This window comes from Emys orbicularis, chromosome 2, assembly GCF_028017835.1.
Source record: "Emys orbicularis isolate rEmyOrb1 chromosome 2, rEmyOrb1.hap1, whole genome shotgun sequence".
Classification (NCBI taxonomy): Eukaryota; Metazoa; Chordata; order Testudines; family Emydidae; genus Emys; species Emys orbicularis.
The window spans coordinates 279,083,321-279,098,517 of NC_088684.1; positions in this window are offsets into that span (position 1 = coordinate 279,083,321).

Genomic DNA, 15,197 nt, shown 5'->3' on the forward strand with positions numbered 1-15,197 from the left:
CTGGTTTAATCGGCTCGAGATAAATCCAGCTACGATTTAAGAAGGACCCAAAAGAATGGAACTGCAGGCTCAGGGCAGCATTCCTAATTGGTTTGTCCTTAGGATAGTAAATATCACTAAACCATTTTCTCCGGGAAGCGTGGGTTTGCCTTGGGCTCGCCTTTCAAGCATCTTGTTTATCGGCCCCACTTCTGATCACCAGGAATATCCTTCCTCCCCTCTCCGTGTAAAGATTTCCAAAAGGTCTGAGCACAAGGCTGGGAGCTGGAAATGTGTGTTCGACTCCCAGCCTCCTGTGATCTCGAGTAAGTAATTTTAAATCTCTCTCCCCCATGGGGATGAGATTTACCCACCTCGCAAGGGTGGTGTGTAACAACTAATGAATTGTCTGTACAACACTTTGAAGATTAAAAGTGGTACAGTACAGGGCTAAGTATTTTGTTTTCAGACGGGGACCTCCCCCTAGTTGCTTCAATTTTCCTCCTCTCTCTCTCTTTTTTTTTTTTTTTTACAAGAGAAATAAAAATGTTCTTAGCAGTCAGTGTTTGAAAAAACTAATTGTCTGAGTTTCTCTTTTAAAAGTCCTACCTCTGCAGGGAGTTGGAGTTTCAGAAGACTCCGTGCTCTTAGGAGGGCCAGCCAGGACTGTGTGAAGTAGGACCACGCCCCAGTAGCGTGGCAGATGCTTCATTATGAGGGGGAAGTGGGAACTGCTGCGTTCTGCTCCTCCAGCCTTAGCAGAAAGGGCCTGATCCAAAGCCCTTCGAAGTTAATGGGAGAACTTCCGTTGATTTCAACGGACATTGGATCAGGCCCCGCATGCAGGACTTATTCTCCTCCACTGAAAGGCATCGCTGAACAAGTATTAGCTCAGCGACACTAACTGTGATCACTGCGCAGGTTCTCTAACGCCCCTTCTGTATTTGGGGCTCTGTTTAATAGGAAGTGTCCATAGAAAACCCCTTAAACTCATGTTTTGCTCTGGAGGGAATTGATCCTTCACACCCGACTCAGTCTAAATGTCCCTGGGCCTGAGTAAAGAAGAGGGCAGGAGTGGGACCCCATTGCCTGATGCAAACCAGCTACCTGCACCGCCCTAAGAGAGAGTAACCAGGAGCAAGCCTCCGCACCTCACTCTTGTGCTTTGATTGTCTCCTTTCCTGGCGAGGCTATTTGCACAAGGCCATTTACAATGGCAACAAGAGACCCCAGCGGGCGTGTGTATGGGTGGGAGGTTGTTCCTTCTCAGGTGACTGCAGGCCTCCCCGGCCATGGCCCAGCAGGGCACCCACCTGGGCTGGTTTATGGCTTGGGCTGAATACAGTGCATGCTCTGAGCTCTCCTTTCCCACTCTCCCGGCAAACATCCGGTGGAGCACGGACCCGCTCTGGTTGTTGTGATGGATAGACTTGAGTGGGAGATAGCCTAGGGTTCCCTGGCAATGCAACAGCTGGCTCCTCTTCTCTGGTGCCTTCCCCCAGTCAGCGAGGCTGCAGCCCTGTGGCTCCTCCTGTGAGATCCAGAAGGCCTTGCAGGCGTGGAGAGAGCAGAGCCCTGGTGGCAGTCCTTGGGCCCATCCTCTCCCTGAGCCCCATCATGCTCCCATCCGAGTCAGTGGCAGATACAGGCCTGTTCTGATGCCTGAGTTGGGGGCGGGCAGATTTCCAGCTGGAGGAAATTGCCATAGCTCCACTGACGCCCACAGAGCTGTGAGGAGAAGCCCAGCTGAGGATCTGCCCCCTGAGCAAACGTCCCCTTTCCCCTCAGCCAGGCCAGGCTGCCCTGGTGCACACAGCAGGGGGAGGAGAGAGAGAGAGCGCGCCTTTCTAGAGCACGATACAACTTTTGCCCTCGCTGTCCTCCTCCCCCATTCGGACGCTCTTGTCTACAGTCCCCTGGTCCGGATTAGCTACATCTCCGCGCCATATTGAGGCAGGCGGAAGGTGGAAAGAGCTGCAGCGGAGAGCAGCATAGGCCGCTGGGGGAGCGCTGTCACTTTGCTCTTCAAAGGGGCAGTGTGGTGGTGATGATGATGGATGGACGTTTGGCACGTTAAATACTGCAGAGGACAACCTTGCAGGGTGGGGAGGGGAGCCAGGTGGTCCCAACAGATCCTTTCCATCTTCCACCTCTCTGTCCTTTGGGGGCAGATCCAGGATTCGCCCATGATTCTTTCCAAGGGATTCAGTACAAGTGTGGTGAAAGTGCTTTCTGTGTGGGGTGCCGGGACCGATCCATTAGGTTAGTGGGTTTATTGCTTTAACAAGTACCCAGCTGACAGGCCTCCACTGTATTATTAAAGAACTGTCTGCTGCAAAAGAAGCGCGGAAGCTGTGTTTGGTTTGGTTTTTGTTTTCCCTTTCGCAAGCCTGCCACTGAGCTTTTCCCACGAGTTCTCTGGGAGTTCACCCTGCACTGAACTGAAATGGGATGGGAGGAGGAAGGTTAATCTTTTCCAACAAATCTCCTCTTTTCTGCATCTTGAGATCAGCTCCGCAGATAGTACCGGATGCGACCTGAAGGTTGCTACCCTGTTGAGCTGATTTCGAAAACAATTAATCAAACCCCGTCATTTACTATTTCAACAATCCCTACCCCTTTTTACGCATCCTTATTCTAATGGAAATAAACAGGTCCTGCACCTTGTCGTCGTCCGTCCCCCCCCCCTCGCCTTCCTACGCCCCCTTGGAAAGTTATCGGTGGGGTTCGGGCACGTGAAAGGTTGTTGAAAGGAGGAAGGAAAATAATCAAAGAAAGAAAACCCAACAGAACTAGAGAGACAGAGAGAAGAGCTCTGCAGATTGGGGAGAAAAATCTCTCCTGTTCCATAACAGTATTGAATCGAAATGTAAAGGGATTGCATTGTAGAGCTGGGGTTAACATTTGTGTGCCAGTCTTTTTATGAGTCTAGCCCTATTATCATATATTTTCCTCATAGCTCTTTGCTGCGCCATTAAACAATTAAGAGGGTGCCTTTTCGCCCCCAAAAGATGGGTTTTTCTTTTCTTATACAGTACATATCACCCAACAGAACAAAAGGAACGGAGAGTTGGGAGACTCAAAGGGGCAATCGCCTAAGGGTCTATTCTGACTTCTGGGTTAGAAGTGGTTTGGGTTAGGGCTTCACCAAGTTATATGGAAACGTGGTTTCAAATAGGTTTTAAAATGGGAGGTGATTTTAACCGTTCTCTCTTTGGATTCATCCTAGAAATGAACAGTCTGCCTGCGGTCTGTCAAGATTCCATGCCTGGAATCTGGCATATGCCATAGTTCTAGACACACGTGTAGGGATGGAGATGAAGCGAATTTCTGGCAGGTGTCGTTTTTAGAATAGAAAAGGTTCCCTCCAGTTCACAAGAAAGAGGCGACATATCTGTCCAGAGAACACAGAGTCTCTGTGCCACATCCAAACAACAAGGAGTCCTGTGGCACCTTAAAGACTAACAGATTTATTTGGACATAAGCTTTCGTGGGTAAAAAACCCTTGAAAGTTTATGCCCAAATAAATCTGTTAGTCTTTAAGGTGCCACCGGACTCCTTGTTGTTTTTGTGGCTACAGACTAACACGGCTACCTCCTGGTACTTGACGTCCAAACAACGCCTCTTCTAAAGAAAGGTCAGGAAAAGGATGTTTGGGGGATAATAAAAAATAAAATAAGGGGACATTGCGGTAATTAACTATAAAAATATACATAGTTGCCTTACCCTTTATAGATCCGATCCTGCAGTCCTGATTCTTGGCAAATCGCTCAAAGGCACTTCGCCTGAGCAAAGGATGAAGGATCAGAATCCATAGATAATGGGCACGATTCGAGTTCCTGTTCAAATTAAGCTAGTGTGAAAAATGTGAATTAATCTAATAAAGAAAACTTGTCAGACTCTCTCAGCTCTGACTGAAATATCAGTCAGGGCTGCTGTCACATTAACCCACTTGCACAGGATCTATAGCAATTTTAAAATTGTGAAAGAAACTCCCCAGAGTGGAAAGATAATTTTCCCATAACTATCCTTAGGTTCCGTTTTCAAGTAACTAATGTTTAGTTCTACATAGTCAGCTTTTGTTTCCCTGGTGTTGTTTTCGGAGCAATACTACTCATTTCCATATATTTATCCTACATTGTCGCAGAATACACATCACTTCATTTAGTATTTCATGGGGTATCTTTTTTTAAAAAACAAAGGAACAAAGTATTTCCAAAATTAGTGCTATTTTGTTTAACCTTATGCTCTTTGAAAAGGCGTTTATTGAGGAAATTAGAGAAAATATCAAAATAATGGCTTTAATAGGTGATAGAAAAGGCTTTGGGTTTTCTATAGTTTCTTTTGAGTCCACTTCCCCGTGCGTCTGCGCGTGCTATAATAGAGTACAGATTGAACAGTAAAGTATGTACTGTTAACAAGGATGCAAAGTACTTGTAGTGTTTCCAAATGATGCATTTAGCCAGATGTTTAAGACATATGAGAGAAGAGTAGTTAAAACCCACATTATATAGTTCTGTCTAGTATAAAATTGCATGTGCTGACCCATATATTTTAAACTGTAAACGGACTCCAGTCATTTAAAATATTGCAACGTCGATAGGACTAATTAATTGGAAATAAGAAACGAAAGAATACAATTAAACGAGAAGAGAATCATTTTCTAATTTAATAGAGGGACATTTATAAAGATCACAAGCTAAAAGGCATCGAATGATTCTATCGACATTGTGTTAAATCAGAGTCCCAACTTCAGGGTGCCTGCAAAGCGTTCTACTACCAATTCACCAGCGCTGCTCCGGGCCTGCTTTCCTCCTCCTGCGAGGTATTATTTTCACATTTGCAATGAAAATGTTACAATCTGATATACCCAATTCCTTCCTATAAAGCCCATTGATTTCCTCGTCCAGGGCCAGCAGTGCTGCTAGCTAAGCACCTTGTTGATATTTGGGGCATTGCTGCAGCTACATTAGAAGGCATTGCTATTTGCAAAGTGAAATTGTCAATAAAGCATCCCTAGCGCATATACAATATCCTTAAATATTAGGATACTTTATTAGCCCCATTTCCTAACAATAATTTATTGCAATAAAACAGACACCCAAGGTCCTCTTAAATTGTCTTTTCATAATGAATAAATTTAAACTGGCTAATTAATATATAAACTAACCCAATTTGTCAAGTTGATTTGTATTTTAGTTAATTGTGAAAGTAATTACCACATGGGCAAATTAACAGCTTTCTGGAAATGACCAAGGCTGGGGTTTTATTTCCTTCCTGGGTGAAGAAAATTCATTTTTCCCAGCTCTTGATGTGATGAATAAAAGTCATAAATCTGGGTGATTGGTGCAGGCAGAGTCTAAATGGCTTCATATTTCATTTTAGGTTTAATAGAAATATTCATGCTCCGTTTTAATGAAATTAAATTGAAGGGGGATGGGTTGGAAGGCTAGCGGTTGGGCTTTAAAGGGACAGCACAGAGTTTTGTTTTCTGAAGTTACTAGGCTGTAGCCGGTTGTAGTTATTTGAATGAAACGAAGGCGTTTTTTGTTTGTTTGAAAGCAGCTTGGGCGAGGCGGCTTTGAAGAAGCCTGGATAGATGTCCCTGGCAGAGAAAACCTGGTACATGCCCATGGGGAATCAAGGGTCAGTAAAACTCGGAAGCTGCTCCGCAAAAGGATATGATCAAACCCCTTCCCATCCAACGCCATTTACATTTGAAAGGGCAGCTGTACACAAACAACATCCTCGCTCCCTTAAATGTTAAAGATCGAGTGCGTGGCGGTGTGGGGCCCGAGCTATAGGTAACCATTTAATAAAACCTGCTTGTAATCTAGCGGCTCAGCCTCCGGTTGGGTTCCATAAACAGGAACACGGTGGACACATAACTCTCCCCGACAAAGGGGGCTTTGAACCGGCCTCCCTCCCGCGCTGCAGTCCAAACCCAGGAGTCCCAGGAAATGCTGCTGTAGCAGCTCGGACAGGAGCTGCAAGTGATGGGGGGTGAGAAGAGTTTATTTGAATTCACACCCTCTCGCTGACCCCGTGGTAGATATCACGGGGGATTCAGAGGGGATCTGTGTCTATTTACATTCTCAGTTGGAAGATATTCACCAAACCGGAACGGTCTTCTCTCCCCCCAAACCACCCCACGTTAGATAAATCGGTACCTTCCACCCCCAACAAAGAACACCTTAACATCGAGCACCTTTAAAGTCTCTGCAGATGCCCGACACAGATCTGTAATCGCTGTATGCAAAATAGCTGCCCCGCCTCCCCCCATTTCAGAGGGACTAGCGAATACAAGTGTTTAAAGCTGAGAGCAGTTGGGTTTTTTTGTGGGTCAGCACCGTCTGACTGGTTAAGTCAATCAAGGAGTCTGGTTTGACACTCGAACCATCTTCAGCCGGAGCCGCTCCTTAATGGATCTGATCTGTGACTTGTTGATTTCCCCTGAGCAAATAAGGCTTTGATGCAGTCCCAGCGAGAGTGGTTAGCTGATGAATTGACAAAAACTAATCAGCTTTATTGGGAAACAGGTTAAGGGCAGCGGAGTGTCAATAATTCTCAGCCTGACCCCCTCATCCATTAAGAGAGGCAGGCTGATTAGACCAAGGAGACCCTTTGCTTTTTGCACTGAAATTGCTTTCATAAACTCACCATTATTAGCAGTCAATGCAAGCAGCTAATTTAGAGGAGACATCTCTGGGATGTCACATTTATCATGGAGGTTTATGTATCATTATCTCATTTACAGAATGTCGCAGTGTAATATGTGTTTTTGGCAATATTGCTGGCCCAGTGCCTACATTGGTTATTTCTTGTAGAGAACATCTGGGCGTTTTGAATTCCGCTTTGTGGATTTAATTTAATATAAAAGAATACAATCCAGTCCCTTTAAAACAAACTAAATTAACCCCACACCGGGCTGGGTAGACAGTCAGACAAGGCTCTCAATAGGAACCTTTGAAATTTTAATTACTCCAGCTACTATTTCATTGTCTTTTATTAAAAGAGGCAACAGGCACCTTTATTAAAGAAGCGACAATGGTGAAACTGAGCCTGATTATCTCGCTCCTCTTAATCCATGTATGTAAGTGCTGAGAGCTGACTGGATCGCCTCTGAACTCATCGGGAGCAGAACATAAAATGGTCTTTGAGCAAGATTCCCTCTGTAGGACCCACTCGGTCGCCATGTCAGACATGTGCAGACATGTCAGACTGCACGCCTTGCCCTTGCTTTTAAAATGAATTGATACTCAGCTGCTTGTACCGCGACACTGTTACTGGGGTAAACAGAGGAGACCCTTCATTAAAGGAGCCCACCCTGAGAGGTGTCACTGAGGCTGGGCATTGTGCTATCTCCGCCGAGATAAAGCCATGTTCCCCTTATTGTTTTCACCTGGGCAATATACTGGATCAACACAGGTGCAGGAATTCCTATTGCTCGCCACAACCTGCTCTAAAGGACACTTTGCACAATGCTCAGCTGTGGGTGGGGAGCTGTCCGGACAGGAAGCCCTACCCCATTGATTCTGCTTTGATATACGAGTCTCCCTCCTCCCCCCAAATATATACTAATGACAGCCGGTATTCAATAAACGATGTTCTGAAAAATCTAAATCTTTCCCGAAGCATGAAATATTAAACACGAGGGCGGAAACGGTGGTCTGGAAAGTGACGTGGCCAGAAAGAAGCGCTTTGTTTCTGGCTGTGAGGGTCAATGGGGATAGGCCCTGGTCTCTGGAGGCCGGTTTGGTGTTTTCAGTTCGTAGGGCTACACCAGCCTTGCATTTCTAAAGGGCTCATTGTTTAGATGGGGGAGCTGCCCCACAGGAACCTGACAGAAGGCAGCTGAACGCCAAGGCCCTTTCCCAGCTGATTTCCCAGCTGAGCTGAAGAGCTGCCAGGGGTCACAGGGGACCCTTTAACGAGTTCATTAGCCAGATTATCTCTGCCTGCAGCTCGGAGAGGGGAAGGCCGCTGAACTTTCTACGCTGGTTCTAGGAACTCGAAGCAAACAGGAGGGCACAGTTAGAAGGGAAAGGTAGTAAAAAAAAAATCCCTCTAGAAAGCTCGACAGGACAATTTAGCTACCCCCAGATATAAACCGGCCCCGGACTGGATAATGTCCATAGAGGGAGGTGCACTACAATGAATGGAAAACAAACCCCAAAGGGGAGACGTTCATTCCGAGTTCGGGTCCTGTAAATGGCAAGGTGTTTGTGGTTCTTGCTCAGGAGATGGTATTGCAAGATGCCTCGAATGAGATTGTGTCTGGATTCCCTTTTCCCAGCTAGGCAGCTGCCGTTTCTGCCACATCAGCACAGCTAAATATACCAATTAACTGAAACTTCCTGTCATTATCTGCCTTGATTGAAACATTTTAGTGCTACTATTCGTGTATCAGAATAGGCCCGAAGTTCAATTCCTGGAGCCGACTATGTATGGACACATTAGATTGGAAACTGAATATGGACACTATCACATCTGGAAAGGCCTATCAGATATCCAGCTAGAGAGGAACATTATCCAATACATCTTTTCTGATGTGTTATGTAGACTACGGATACGTGGTATGAAAGTATCTGAGTATTTTTTTTCTTTTTACGTGGCCGGGTAGGGCCGACTTCTCTTGGCATTTTTTTTCTTAGTACCTAGGTTGCCAACCATCTCCACTCTAGGCCAGTTTTCTAGCTGAGGGAACTGCGGCGCAAAACGGCTAAGTGTCTTGACCCAAAGTCGCGCAGTAAGTACATGGGCAGAGCAGGGACTGAAAGGAACCCAAGTCTCTCCTAGTCTCACCTAGCACTCGGACTACTGGGCGATCCTTCCTCGTCTATAGAGTTGGAGATACCTACTTTATATATAGCCAAAGGGACATATGCTGGACATACATATTAGATACATCTCCAAAGGATACCCACGAACAGAAACGAGGCTAATCGCTGGGAGGGTTTCAACTGTTTTAATTGCTTGGCATTCGGTCACATAAATTAAAGCCATCAAAATGTTCGATGCTTTTCTGTCGCCTCTTATTGATGGTGTTTTACAGAGATGTTGTTATTTACTGCGGTTTCTGTAAAACCTGTTCTGTCTAACCGATCTGGGTTAGACATTAGTGACATTCGTTTTGACAATAACCTGAGTGTGGCTGTAAAATCATATTTTCTATTTTTCCGCTAAGTGAACTCGCCCGCAGCTTTCTGCCTTTTTCAAATCAGGAAAAAGGCCATAAAGTGTCACCGCAACATGATGTCCATATCTGCAAAACAAATCATGTTGTGAATTAATTTTCATTTTACAACACTGAGCTGGAGACTAACATGCCTCATGCAAGCACTAACTCTGCGCTGAGAAAAGATTTCACTGCAGGTGATTTCACATTGCGAAATCTCCAGATTCCTCATTTCAAATATTAGGTGCCAGAGCAATACTCTATCCTTCAACAGCCTCCGTAATAGCATTAAGGATTGCTTAGCGAGTTAAATTAGAACCGTGATAGCCCTGCAGAAATTGGAAACAAGCGAACATGTCAGTTTCACATTGTAACGGAGCAGAGTAGCTTTAGTTTGCAACTAGATCTGGCCAAAAATAAATGCAAAACTGAACAATGAGGTGGGAAAGTGGTGGTAAATATGAATACATCGTACCCCAAAAGGCTGAAATATTTCTGGCCTGCGTTTATACTTTTTCATAATGTGTTAATTTCCAGTGGAAAATCGACTGGGTCTACAACTCATCTTAAAGCGACTCTTTCAATGCTCCGTTAGAAGGATCTGGTTATATAGCCCCTTTAGTATTCAATGGAACAATGCCTGACAATGGAAACAGTCTGTCAATATGTAGGGCAACGGATGTCTTGTTATTTTCCCCAATCGACAACGTTTCACATTAAAAGTGATTGCTAATGACGTGAAAAGAAGGAAACAATGCAGTTTTTATTGCCTCAGTGGAATCTAATACCCCAGTCTGAATGTTAGCATTGGGTACCCCTGGTTCTCTCCCGTCCTTGTGCTGTTTTCTTCTGAGCTTGCACATCTTCCCGAGGCAGACTAAAACTAACTAAGCCGTGCGCTTGCTATGCCGTTCTGTGCCTTGTAGGGATACCGGGTAGGGTATAAATTAAAGCGCAACTGTCATTTATTTCGATTTGAATAGTTCCACCAACTAGACCAGGCTGACACTGAACATTTAAAAAACCCAGTGCACCAGTGAACGGGCAAATTCAGCCATCTCGATGTTGTGCAGTCCTTCGTGAAGAAACGCTCTAGTAGAAGTCAACGGTAGATTGACCCGAGTCAGGGCTACATAGACGTTCTAAGAGTCTGGTCTGCAGAGCTCGTGCGCTGGTGAGACTTTGCGGATTTCCGTGACTTGTGTCAGGTTTGTGTCTGAGCTCACATCGCTAGATGGGCAGGGGCACACCCAGATTCTAGTGGGAGAGGGGGCTGGAACATTTGGGGCATGGCTCGGCTCTGGGAATCCTGACCCTTCTTGTGATAAAGAATTTCCCACTCAGACGGTCAGGGTCCGGCCCGATTCTGTGTTAGTGACTTAGGCTGGCCAGGCAGAACCACCCGGACTGCGTGAGACCCGTCCTAAAGAGGGAGCGATAAGGTTCCTTAAATGACAGTTGACAAGCCTGTCTCTGCAGCCCCCTGAGCCACAAGACTCACTGCATGCAGAGGCTTGAACGAGGCGTTCCCCATGGTTCAGGCAAAACCTTACGAAGGGTCTCCCTGTCCTTAATGACCTAGCCCTTGATTCCCCACTATGGGCCCAATCTTGCTCCCACTGAGGTCAGCGGCAAAAGAGGCTTCATTGGAGGAGGGAGGGGGCCCGTGTGCTGTTTTGCAAACTGTGGCTTTTAGCTGTTCGCCCACTCCTATTGGGCTCAGATTTAGGCAACAATCTCGGTTTATGTTTCTAAGCAACCGTTACAAACCCTCCCTGCGTCAGGCACAGATGGGCCAAAGCAACCGCCATGGAGGACCCAGCACAGATAGCCCACCAGGCAAGGGACTGGCCCCAACTCTGTCAGGAGGACCCAGGGCAACTGGGGCGTTCACGCTGCTGATCTCGAATGGGGCTACAATCCGCTGGGGGCTCAGCGCCCCTCAGAATCAGGCCTCAGGGTTATTTGGTGGTGCGTTTGCTGCAGGGGAGGCCCGGATCCAAAGCCTTTTGAAGCCAATGGCAAGACCCCCACTGGCTTCAGTGGCCTTTGCTTCACAAACAAAAATGAAGCACCAGAAAGTAGCAGGTCGGAAGCAGGCTGTAAAGACACGGGGGAAAACTCCCAAACAAACTGCTCCTTCCTGGGAAAGGGGAAATTGACTCTCAGAGCTGCCCGGCCCCTGAGTTTGGGAATAGGGAGGAGATTCTGGTGTTTAGCTTGGAAACATTCCCCCCAAAAGCGTGTATCCTCCACATTAATGCAAATACAACAACTTGATAAATCTGGGGGGCGAGATGCAGCTTTTACGCAAGAGAGGAGGCCCACTAAAGGATCGGTAATTCCCTCCCGGTAATTCCTTCCCTGCCGGGGCTATCTGGCATGTGGGCTTCCCTTACATGTATTTAGCCTGCCTGGTCATCAAAGTGCCCTTTAATACTTGACAGATCCCCATATGGACAGTAATAGTTCGTGATTTGTAGAAGTTTGCATGCGTCTCTGGCTTCATCCAATCCATGTTATTTCCATATTCAAAATGCTCTGAGGTGCACATACACAAGCAACATATCCCCCAAATAAAATATGGCCCGTAAGAAAGGGAGTACATTATACAAATGAACCAGTATGTTTTACAGACCAATAATTTACATGCCTGTGTCAAAGATGCCCATAATCCAATCCTTCACATGCAGCCCGGCCTGGGAGGCATGAGAAGAATTCTGATGCCGTGGTACTCCTGAGCATTAAGGTGTTATTCACAAACCTTGCAATCCAGACACCGAACCAACACGCTTCCTGTACCCAGCTGTCCATTTCACACAGGGCATGGCCAGATAATAGGTACATGGACCACAACAGGCTGGATTTGGAAATAGATTAATTCAGTGGATTTTCTCGTTTAAGAGGTCTTTGGCTCACACAGAGTTAGTGGATGCAGGAGTGATTTAAAGGGGTTTAATTTTCTCTCTCTCTCTGTGTGTGTGTGTGTGTGTTTGGGGTGTGCGTGTGTGTGTGTGTGTGGGGGGGTGTCCCGTGGATCGAAGGAATGGGATTACCAGGAAGAAAATGACGGACCCGAATGGCAAGTGGGAGAGGAAAGGGATGAAAGCATCATTACTACAAATAGAGCGACTGATTATTGTTTAATCATTGTCTGGAAGAGGGGGTGAGTCCCGTAAATGGGCCTTATAGGTGGCTCTGCATCTCAATTAAACCAACACGCTATGACTGGGGGGGCGGGGGAGGGCAGAATGGTAGGAACATTTTCCAGATTTTTTTTTATTATTGTAGTACAATTAATGCGTGAAAAAGAATGACAGGCCCAAATGTGTGTGATGATCAAAACGGAGTGATCCAGAGGAGTAGTCAGGGCAATGGGCCATCTGGGACAAGTGGAAATCACAAGACGGCAGAGTGAAACCTGTCTCAAAATACCGCTCCCAGGAGCCACAAAGCTCAGTTGCTTAAGTGGTGCGCAGCATAGTCCTCCATAGTTACTAGGGGGTGTGAAGGGAAGGGATAGCCCAATAGGGCGCTGCCTTGTACCGTACAGGTGTAACTGAGTTATCGAAGTGCCATTTCTTAAATCGACGTGACGTGTTTCCACACACAGCGCCGCAGAAATAAACCCAGTGCATAGGAAAGCTCCACGTACATCGCAAATCCTTGAACACAGGAGGATCTACACACACCGAATCTCAGTGGCTGTTGATTTCCAATAGTTACATACACCACCATTACTGGGATGGATACAATTAATTAGCTTGGCGGGGGCGGGGAGGGGAACTTCGGGATTGGGGTGGTTATACTGACCTTTTCCATCTGTCTCTCTCCGACCAAAACACACTGTTCCCAGTTCTCTGCACACACAGAGATCTGCACGTCTGGTTACTAGATCGTGTTCAGACTGCATCACACCCAGGGAAAAGAGAGAGAGAAGTCAGCTCTATAACAATTGCTTATACAATTTTATTTGCCCGGTACCCTGCTGCCTGGGAAGTGCACGGGAATGGGAAAAGCATCTCTCTCCGGAAAAAAAATATCTGAATTTCCTGGTAAAGGACGTTGCCCTTGTTAGGAGTATTAAACGGAGGAGGAGCGAAAGCTAGAGACACGGGCAAGATCTATTCGGTCATGTAGACCATCTCCCTGCCAATGCAAAACTGTTTCCTGTTGGACACTTGTTAGTGTTTTGATTTAAATAAGCGATGACACTTCCCTGGAGAGGTCATTCTGAACAGCCTATGGGGGAGAGTTTGATATATGATAACATGAATACAACGTGATGTATTTTTAAAATGCTTCATACCTGCGTGGGTTGACATTACATGGCTTTGGGACTATCCTGGCCTTTCTACGATCTCTGGTATCAGGCGCTTTCGGACCTTAAAAAAAACCCTAACAGGTGAAGCAAATATTTAATAAATACCTGTCCCTTGGAAACAGAGTAATTTCACAATCCCGAGCTGCAATTATATGGAAATTAAGTCAGGTACAAAGTCAGACACATTATCACCAGCTCTTGCAAAAGCTTTTGAAGGGAGAATGTGTTTACTTTGTGACTCTTTCTTGTAACAGCCTGACCTTCTGTTCACATTCCCATTTGCATTATGCCTCTTTTCTCTCTTAACCCCCTTCTAGAGCTTCAGGAAATTCTTACTTTGCAAAAGACTGGAAATCTGCCTCCCTCTCGCTTTTCCTTTTATATTTCGATGTGTTTGTGTAAGATAAGTAGGTCTAATAACACTATTGACAAAACTAAATTTTGGTGGCAGGTTTGACTTCCTGACTTACAGATGTTTATTCTTTCCAACTCGTTAAAAATCTGTTGGCAGCGCATATACTGTAAATATTTGAAGTGTCCAGGAATGATAGAAAACTGGAGTTTAATACACTGCATACCCCAGCTTGGGCTTTCGATATAGGCAAACATATATAGGGCTTTAAGGTGGAGAACTCAGTCCCCATTGCTGAGTATTAGTAGAACTGCAGTAATTAACACTGTGATTTTTTTGGTCTATGTGAAACAATATTTTTCATTCCGATTAAAAAAAACCCAGTGCTGACGTTCTCACCCAGGCATAGAGAATTCGATTCCCCCCCTCTTTTTTTTCGAGATTTTACGTGGTCTTTTATTGTAAGGCAAGTTGCCAAATGAATAGTGTGGAAGGCAAAAGCTGTGGTCTGTGTAGGCATAGAGGGTGTATAAAACATTGTTGCCTTCTCATTGGCACATTGTGTGACCGCTGATTTGTCACTTAATAATAGAAAATCACTGTAAAATATCCTGCTTTTATTTAATCAGCAGCTGGTGCCTTCTCGTTCTCTGAAAGCACGTAGCAATTGCTATTCATTTTGCAAATGTGATCGCCAAAGCTATGCCATTTAACAAGGCTAAGAAAAATCCTTGTCTGTTATATTATCACTGGCTAGTCGTGTTGTAATTATATATATATACAGTGTTGTAAGCATACTGAGAATGCAGTGCTTTCAGGCTCTTGGCGTAGCTGAATTTTTGTTGCATAACTGTGAAAATAAAAATGCACTGTTCATCGGTGAGCTGGTGATACAGGTCAGACATCTGCATGAAAAGCCTGGGATCAGGAGCAAATGCCGGTTTATTATGTTTGTTGTTATTTAAAGACTTGACATAAATTTCATCCAGGTCCTGTTTTGTGGTCACCAAATTGACACATTAGATTAGAAACTGAATATAGGTGTGGATACTATCACATCTGGAAAGACGTATCAAATAAATCCATATCCAGCTAGAGATGGATATTATCCAGTATGTCATCCCAGATGTGTTATGTTGACTATGGATACATAGTATGTAAGAGTCTGAGAACATATTTCATCTTATTTTTCCATGCCCGGGCCTTTCATCACAACAAAATAACTACAGGCCGCTTAAGAGGGGATAGATTCCTTAAACCACCCAAACGAACTGTACGAACATCTCACTTAAATCTTACACATTTTACACTTAAATCTTACACAGATTAAGGTAACATCACGTTAACTGCAGCACTGGCTAAAT